The sequence below is a fragment of the Elgaria multicarinata genome, chromosome 5 (assembly GCF_023053635.1).
Source record: "Elgaria multicarinata webbii isolate HBS135686 ecotype San Diego chromosome 5, rElgMul1.1.pri, whole genome shotgun sequence".
Taxonomy (NCBI): Eukaryota; Metazoa; Chordata; class Lepidosauria; order Squamata; family Anguidae; genus Elgaria; species Elgaria multicarinata.
Genome location: NC_086175.1, coordinates 100,700,748 through 100,708,013, shown reverse-complemented (window position 1 = coordinate 100,708,013; position 7,266 = coordinate 100,700,748). Strand labels below are relative to the sequence as shown.

The window sequence follows — 7,266 nt, the reverse complement described above, 5'->3', positions numbered from 1 at the left end:
AAGCATCCTTCATTAGTGGTTTTGAAGCAGAGGTTGGATGGCCAACTCTAAGGGAAGATGTGGCCACAGATTTCCTGCGTTGGCAGGCGCTGGATTAGATTAACGTTATAGTTTCTTCTAACTCTATGGTTCTTTGTGTGTTGAACACCAAGATAAAAGACAATTGGCAAAACAAAACAAAAATCTATCCATCCAATGCATGTTGGACCCTTGCATATGGTCCTTTATCAGGGAAAATGTAAATAATAACGTTTTCTGATACAAGAGCCCTTGTATCACCTACACAGCATAGCAATTCAATAATAATAATAATAATAATAATAATAATAATAATAATAATAATATGACGACAACAATGATGAGGATGATGAGAATGGTCCCTAAATATTGGCTGAGGGGTCATAGGATACTGGGGATTCCCTCCTCCCAGGTCAAAAACAGTGCTCTGACCTCAGACAGGGAGTTGGAAATCAGACCTCTCTCCCCTGCCTTCCCATCCAGGATGTCGTGCTTCCGTTTAGACTCACAGGGATGATCCCGGAAGCATGTAAGTCCGGGATCGACCGCCCTCCCTCTACACTCTTAGGTGTAGAAAGGGCCTGAGAGAGGTGTGCCGCAACAAGGCCAGCCTTGAAGCATTGTGTAGTCTGTGGAACTTTGCCACCCTGCAGGGGGAGCATTATTATTATTATTATTATTATTATTATTATTATTATTATTATTATTATTTATTTATTTATATAGCACCATCAATGTACATGGTGCTGTACAGAGTAAAACAGTAAATAGCAAGGCCCTGCCGCATAGGCTTACAATCTAATAAAATCATAGTAAAACAATAAGGAGGGGAAGAGAATGCCAACAGGCACAGGGTAGGGTAAGCAGGCACAGGGTAGGGTAAAACTAACAGTATAAAGTCCGCACAACAGGCTTGAGCAGGGTACTGTCTCTGTGGAGTAGGAGCGAGGGAAGGGACTAACAAAGATAGAGGGGAGCAATTTCTTCACTTGCCCCAGGAGTCTAAACAACCACAAAAGAAATGAAAACTTGTACAGTTTTAAGGTACCCCTGAGCTGTGAAAGAATTTCACTCTCCTTCTCCCAGAGAATATTCTGTAAAATGGCCTTCCCATTTCTCAGCCCACAAAGAGTTTTGGGCACAATTATGAACCCAGTGTTAATATTGTTTAATATTATTCTAATCTTGTTGAAGGGAGGGATGGGCTTGACCCCTGTTCTTTCTAGTCCACCTCTCTTAGCTCATTGTCTTCTACCAAAAAGTACTAACAACAAAATTTCATCCAGTATTACCTGAGCTGAAATTTCTCAGAATTTCTCTTTTGGGGCTTCCCACAAACTGTTGGGGAATATTGCCTCCCCCTAGGAGAATATCTGGCAAAATGCACACACACACACACACACACACACACACACACACACACACTCAAACACACCTTTCCCCAACTGCAAATATTGGGGGGGGGAGTAGAAATTGGGAGGTCCTTTTCACTGAGCCCTGTTGAGGAGGTGTTGTTCATGCCCAGCAAGAACATTTTATTTTATTTTTCAGAAAACCTGCTGGATCAAATAAAAGGTTGCTTTTGGACATAGAGGTTTTATATTGATATCATGACTAACAACCAACAAGAAAAAACTTGCCATGACTCGGATTCGAACCGAGGTTGCTGCGGCCACAACGCAGAGTACTAACCACTATACGATCACGGCACGCCACCACTGAGCCAACATTCTGTGGGATTGTGGAGTCTGTCTTGCTGAGTCATTCAGCCGGCTTCTGTTTCTTTCTCTCTCTGTGTAAAGGAATATTTACTGATAGAAATTTTAAGAAGAAGTATGCAAACGCATGGGAAATCAACAAACTTCCATTTATATTGAAATTATCTAAACTGATCCATCAGGGGATCATAAATGAGGTCAACTTAGAACCCCTCTTTTGAGCAAGAACTGATCAAATATTATCAACGGGAGCCCCTCTGAATGCTAAAGAGTGCTAATGTTGTTTTCATGCGTCATAAAAACTGGCTTCAGAAGCCAGATAGATCACGTCTACCACCACTATGCACACATACATACATCTGATCCCCATGCTAACCTACATTTAGTGCTCTTAGATTTCAGAAAACCCTTTTGCTGGCCACCTTGGCTTTAATTTTATGATTAAAAAACAACAACATGGTTGTCATCAGTATGGACTCTCACGCTCACCTCCACATATATGTGTTAGCTTCACAGACTCGTCAGAGCTACTGGCCGTATCAGCTTTTGAATTTCACACATTGCCTTGCCAAGCTGGCATGAAAGTCTTTCAGTTCCCTTGCCAAAAATGTTCCCTTTCCCTCATTTGATTGTGTGTGCGAGTTATTAAACTGCCTCCTGACACCATCTGCTGGAGTGTGAGGGGAAACACACACACACACACACACACACACACACACACACACACACACACACAGAGGAGCCAGCAGAGCACTGAAATAATGCAGGGCTGATCTGAAGAGGCAAGGATGGTGTGTGTGTGGGGGGGGTGTTTTGGAAGGAGGAGAGGGCACAAATAATTTAATCCATGGTTTTCGCTTGTGCTGCCAGATTGACACTTTGAAATAAGGATCTGAAAGCAAAGGAAATGGTGAAGACTGGACGCCCATGGAAGATCTACATCCCCAGGAAATACTGGTGCAGTCTGTGCTTGATCCCATGGTGACCTGGACTGCACTTCTGAGTTTTTCATTGGGGGAAAGTTGGTTCCTCATTGATGCTGGTTTCTCCTGTTGTCTCCTGAAGCATGATCAATAACATTGTCCCCAGACAAGGTTTCAGCTTGACATGGCAGGCAACACATGGCCTGCTGCTGTTTCAAGAAGCCATCTGGAATGACTACCTGTGAACAGCTCTTCTTACAGGTGTGTTTGTGGCGCTACCATACCACTCGTTTGGCAAGCCGGAGCTCTGCAGGTGGCTGGCTCAAGGTGGATCCCGTCTCTGGGGTTGATAACTGAGGAACCACCTATGCCAAACTAATGATAAGACGATTGCATTTGAAACCCTTTGTTGCAGGGGTAGGCAAACACTTTGGGTCATGGGCACATCTGGCCATTTGATACACTGTCCTGGGCACTATCACAAAATGGCTGCCATGGGAGGTGTGGCAAAGGACAAATAGCCTGTTTTTAACATTAACGGAAAATTCTTTCACAGTTTTCAACATTAACAGAAACCTATTTCACATCAATGCCAGCTGCTGGTAGGAAAAGTTATAATTGTTTTTTAAAAAAATAAAAATAAAAATGGGAGGGTTTGAGCACCTTGACAGGAGCCAAGAAAGATGTCTTTGACATTTTGATGCCCAGAGGCACCATGTTGCCTACCCTTGCTTTATTGTATATAGCTCGGGTGACCATATGAAAAGGAGGACAGAGCTCCTGCATCTTTAACAGTTGCATAGAAAAGTGAATTTCAGCAGGTCTCATTTATATATATATATATATATATATATATATATATATATGGAGAAACTGATGAAATTCCCTCTTCATCACAACAGTTAAAGTGCAGGAGCTATATTATAGTGACCAGATTTAAAAGAGGGCAGGGCACCTGCCGCTTTAACTGGTGAGGTGAAGAGGAAATTTCGCCAGGTTCTCCATGTATACAAATGACACCTGCTGAAATTCCCTTTTCAATACAACTGTTAAAGATACTGGAGCCCTGTCTTCCTTTTCATATGGTCACCCTATATATAGCAGGTTGGCAATTTCTATTGAGACCATCTAAGGCAAAGCTGGTGGAATCATGGGTACATTTGAAATATGTAGGTGTAAGTGGGACGTTGCACTGTGGAGTGTTCATGTTCATTGCTGGCTGGCTGGAACAACGTCCTCTTCTAGGATACTTCATTCCATTTCCCCCCCCCCTTTAGTTTTCCATTCCTTCCTCCATGTCTGTCAGCATTTTATAAAACCTAAGATAAGCCATGCTGGATCAGACCAAGGGTCCATTTAGTCCAACATTCTGTTCACATAGTGGCTGACCAGCTGCCCACAGGAAACCCACAAGCAGAACATTAGTGCAACAGCACCCTCCTGCCCATGTTCCGCAGTAACTAGTGTACATAGACATATCATCTCTGATAGTGGAGGTAGCATAGAGGCATCAGGACTAGTAGCTGTTGATAGTCTTTTCCTTCAGGAATTTGTCTACCCCCTTTTAAAGCCATCCAAATGGGTGGGCATTGCTACATCTTGTGGTAGCAAATTCCATAGTTTGACTATGTGCCATGTGAAGCAGTACTTCCTTTTCTCTGTCCTTAATCTTTCATGGCCACTGGGCATGTTCAGTCCTCACTGGATTGTTTTGGTTTCCCACCCAGGGTTTTCCCCCACTAAACATTTCTTGTTATTGGTTAACTTTTATTTATTTATTATTTATTTATTACATTTTTGTACCGCCCAATAGCCGAAGCTCTCTGGGCAGAACTTGGGGTTCCCCTAACCCTGCTCATACTTTCCTTTTGTGCATGGGTGGTGCCATTTTGGCTACATGCCGTTTTGGTCTCAGAGAACTGAAATCAGTTTTAGTATATATAATGAATTCATGCACATTTATTGAAAAGACAGTGGATGACTCAGGAATCTGCTGTGGGGTTTCTAAGGGACAAGCTGAAGCTACCAAACCTACTATTGACTTTCCTGATATCCACATTTGTGATCAGTGGGTCTATTCTTCATTATGAATATGCGTGATTAAATGCATTTCCCCTTTTAATTTGATTTTGCCCCAGTCATTCAAAGGAGTATTGCTGCTGGTGGACTGCCATTTTTCACCAAGCAGGATATTTACCCACTTCTTTTTCATCACATTGAAAACATTTTTGTATGCCGTATTCGTGATCTGATATGTAAAACAGCACACCATAACCCCTATGAAGGACCCGGAATATAACAGATTTGCTCTACAGCAACTTGTCTTGTGGTGGTGGGTTTTGATTTTTTTCAGTTGTGGACATTCCATTGTTTCAGAGCCAATTTGGCTTTGCTGGAAATTACATTTCCTCCTCTCTTCTTTTTGTTTCTGTTTTGGAACCCTTCTCTGTCAGCAGGTATACTCATGAATAAACAGCCTGGCCTGCTGCATTTTGTCTTGGTACTTTTGCCATTTCCCCCTCCCATTTTTTAAAAATAATAATACTAATAACACACACAAAAGGAGACGGGGCTGCTTAAAATCAGCCTTCTGGCGATTTGGATTGCAATTCTAGGCAGCTCCATGTGTTTGCTGCAGGAGTCTTTCTAGGCAGTGATGAGTCACACATTAGCAGTGCAGAAACTGCGCAACCAGAGCAGCAGCCATGATTCTTTCAGCAAATTTGCAAACAATGAACTATTAGACTATTTTGTTGGGAGCACCAGAGCTGTGTGAAGACACTGGACATTTTCTTCCATCTCCCTTTTATGAAGGCAGTTAAAAGGGAGGGTGTTCCTCTCAACCCCTTATCTTCCCATACATTACAAAATATTGGAGAGAGAAGAGAGAACAATCCAGAAGCATTCAATCACAAGACAGAGAATTTGGGTGTGCCTTTATGCTTTAAACCAAAGGAGGAGGAGAGTGAGAAAGCGGCAACTAAAATGATTGACAGGGTGGAGCATCTCCCCTATGAAGGAAGGTTACAACAACTGGAATTGTTTAGCTAGGAAAAAAGGAGGCTATAGGGGAGACATGATAGTGGTGTACGAAATTATGCATGGTGTGGAGAATGTGGATAGGAAGACATTTTTCTCCCTCTCCCATAATACTAGAACCCGGGGTCATCCGATGAAGCTGATCAGGACCGATAAAAGGAAGTTCTTCTTCACACAGTGCATAGTTAAACTATGGAATTTGCTACCACAAGATGTAGTGATGCCTCCAATTTGGATGGCTTTAAAAGGGGGTTGGAAAGATTCCTGGAGGAGAAGACTATCCATGGCTACTAGTCCTGATGGCTATGTGCTACCTCCAGTATTAGCAGTAAGCCTGTATACACCAGTTGCTGGGGAACATGGGTGGAAGGGTGCTGTTGCACCCATATCCTGCTTGTGGATCCCTGGTCAACAGCTGATTGACCACTGTGTGAAAGGATCACTGGACTACATGGACCCTTGGTCTGATCCACCATGGCACCCCTTATGTTCTTATGTTCTCAGTTATTATTATTATTATTATTATTATTATTATTATTATTATTTATTTATATAGCGCCATCAATGTACATGGTGCTGTACAGAGTAAAACAGTAAATAGCAAGACCCTGCCGCATAGGCTTACAATCTAATAAGTCAATATTGACAATAAGTCAATCTAATAAGTCAATAGTTAGTCATGGCTGCTCTGCCTCAGCCCTCCCACTCTTTCCAACACCCTTCTTCTTCATGTCGGAGGTGAAACATGGAATCCTGTTTGCCACTTCATGCAAAGGGAGAAAGGGCCGACAGAAGCCTCAGGGGGAGGAAGGGGCAGAAGAAGCTGCACAACTACGTCAGCACAATTACCTCAGCTCCTACCTTACTGGGAAAGGATAAAGCCATATGCATATTTTATGGGTTGCAACCTGGCAACCTAAACATTAGCATGTCACAACTGTAGGTTGCATTTCATCATCAAAGCATTTCATCCTGAGAAGAAAACACTGGGCCAAACTGTCACCTCAAGACCAAGTCATGTCCTACCACAGTTGTAAAGGAGCTGCTTCTCTGGTAATGAGTGGGGGAAAGATATTGTTCCTTCCAACTCAAGTATCCACCAGCCAAAGCTAAGTATGTGTGTGAGGGAGAGAGCATAAGAGAATGGGTGTGAGACAGTGGGCCAGGAGGGCTGTGGAACAGCAATGGGGAATGGAGTGGATGGAAGTGTTGTTTGTGCTGTACCAAAACTGATGGACACCAGCTGTCCGAGGTATGAGACTTGATTGAGAATGCAAGATACACCGAGAGCCATGTCAGATGAATTCATTTCAAGCCATTTCAATCTCAAGCAGCTGATCTAACTGTCCATGTAGATCAACCTTTTCTCTCAGACATGTCACAAAAAGGTCTACATGCTCCGAAGAAGACAGCTCTTGCGATGAGTAATCCGAAAAAGGTCGGCAGCTAATTATCTGAACCTTGGATAGAAACAAATTCAGACAGCATTCCCCCCCTCCCTGCTCCTTTAAAAAAAAAACTAAAGAAGTTGCTGGAATGAGCAATAATAACCTGGTTCAGAATTCAAA

General features: G+C 42.7%; 1 non-coding gene across 1 annotated transcript; it reads right to left on the bottom strand.

The window, feature by feature from the left end:
* Positions 1-1,655: 1,655 nt before the first annotated feature.
* On the bottom strand, positions 1,656-1,727 carry TRNAH-GUG (transfer RNA histidin (anticodon GUG)). Its single transcript has one exon. It is a non-coding gene; the product is annotated as a tRNA-His (tRNA).
* Between the last annotated feature and the right edge of the window lie 5,539 nt (positions 1,728-7,266).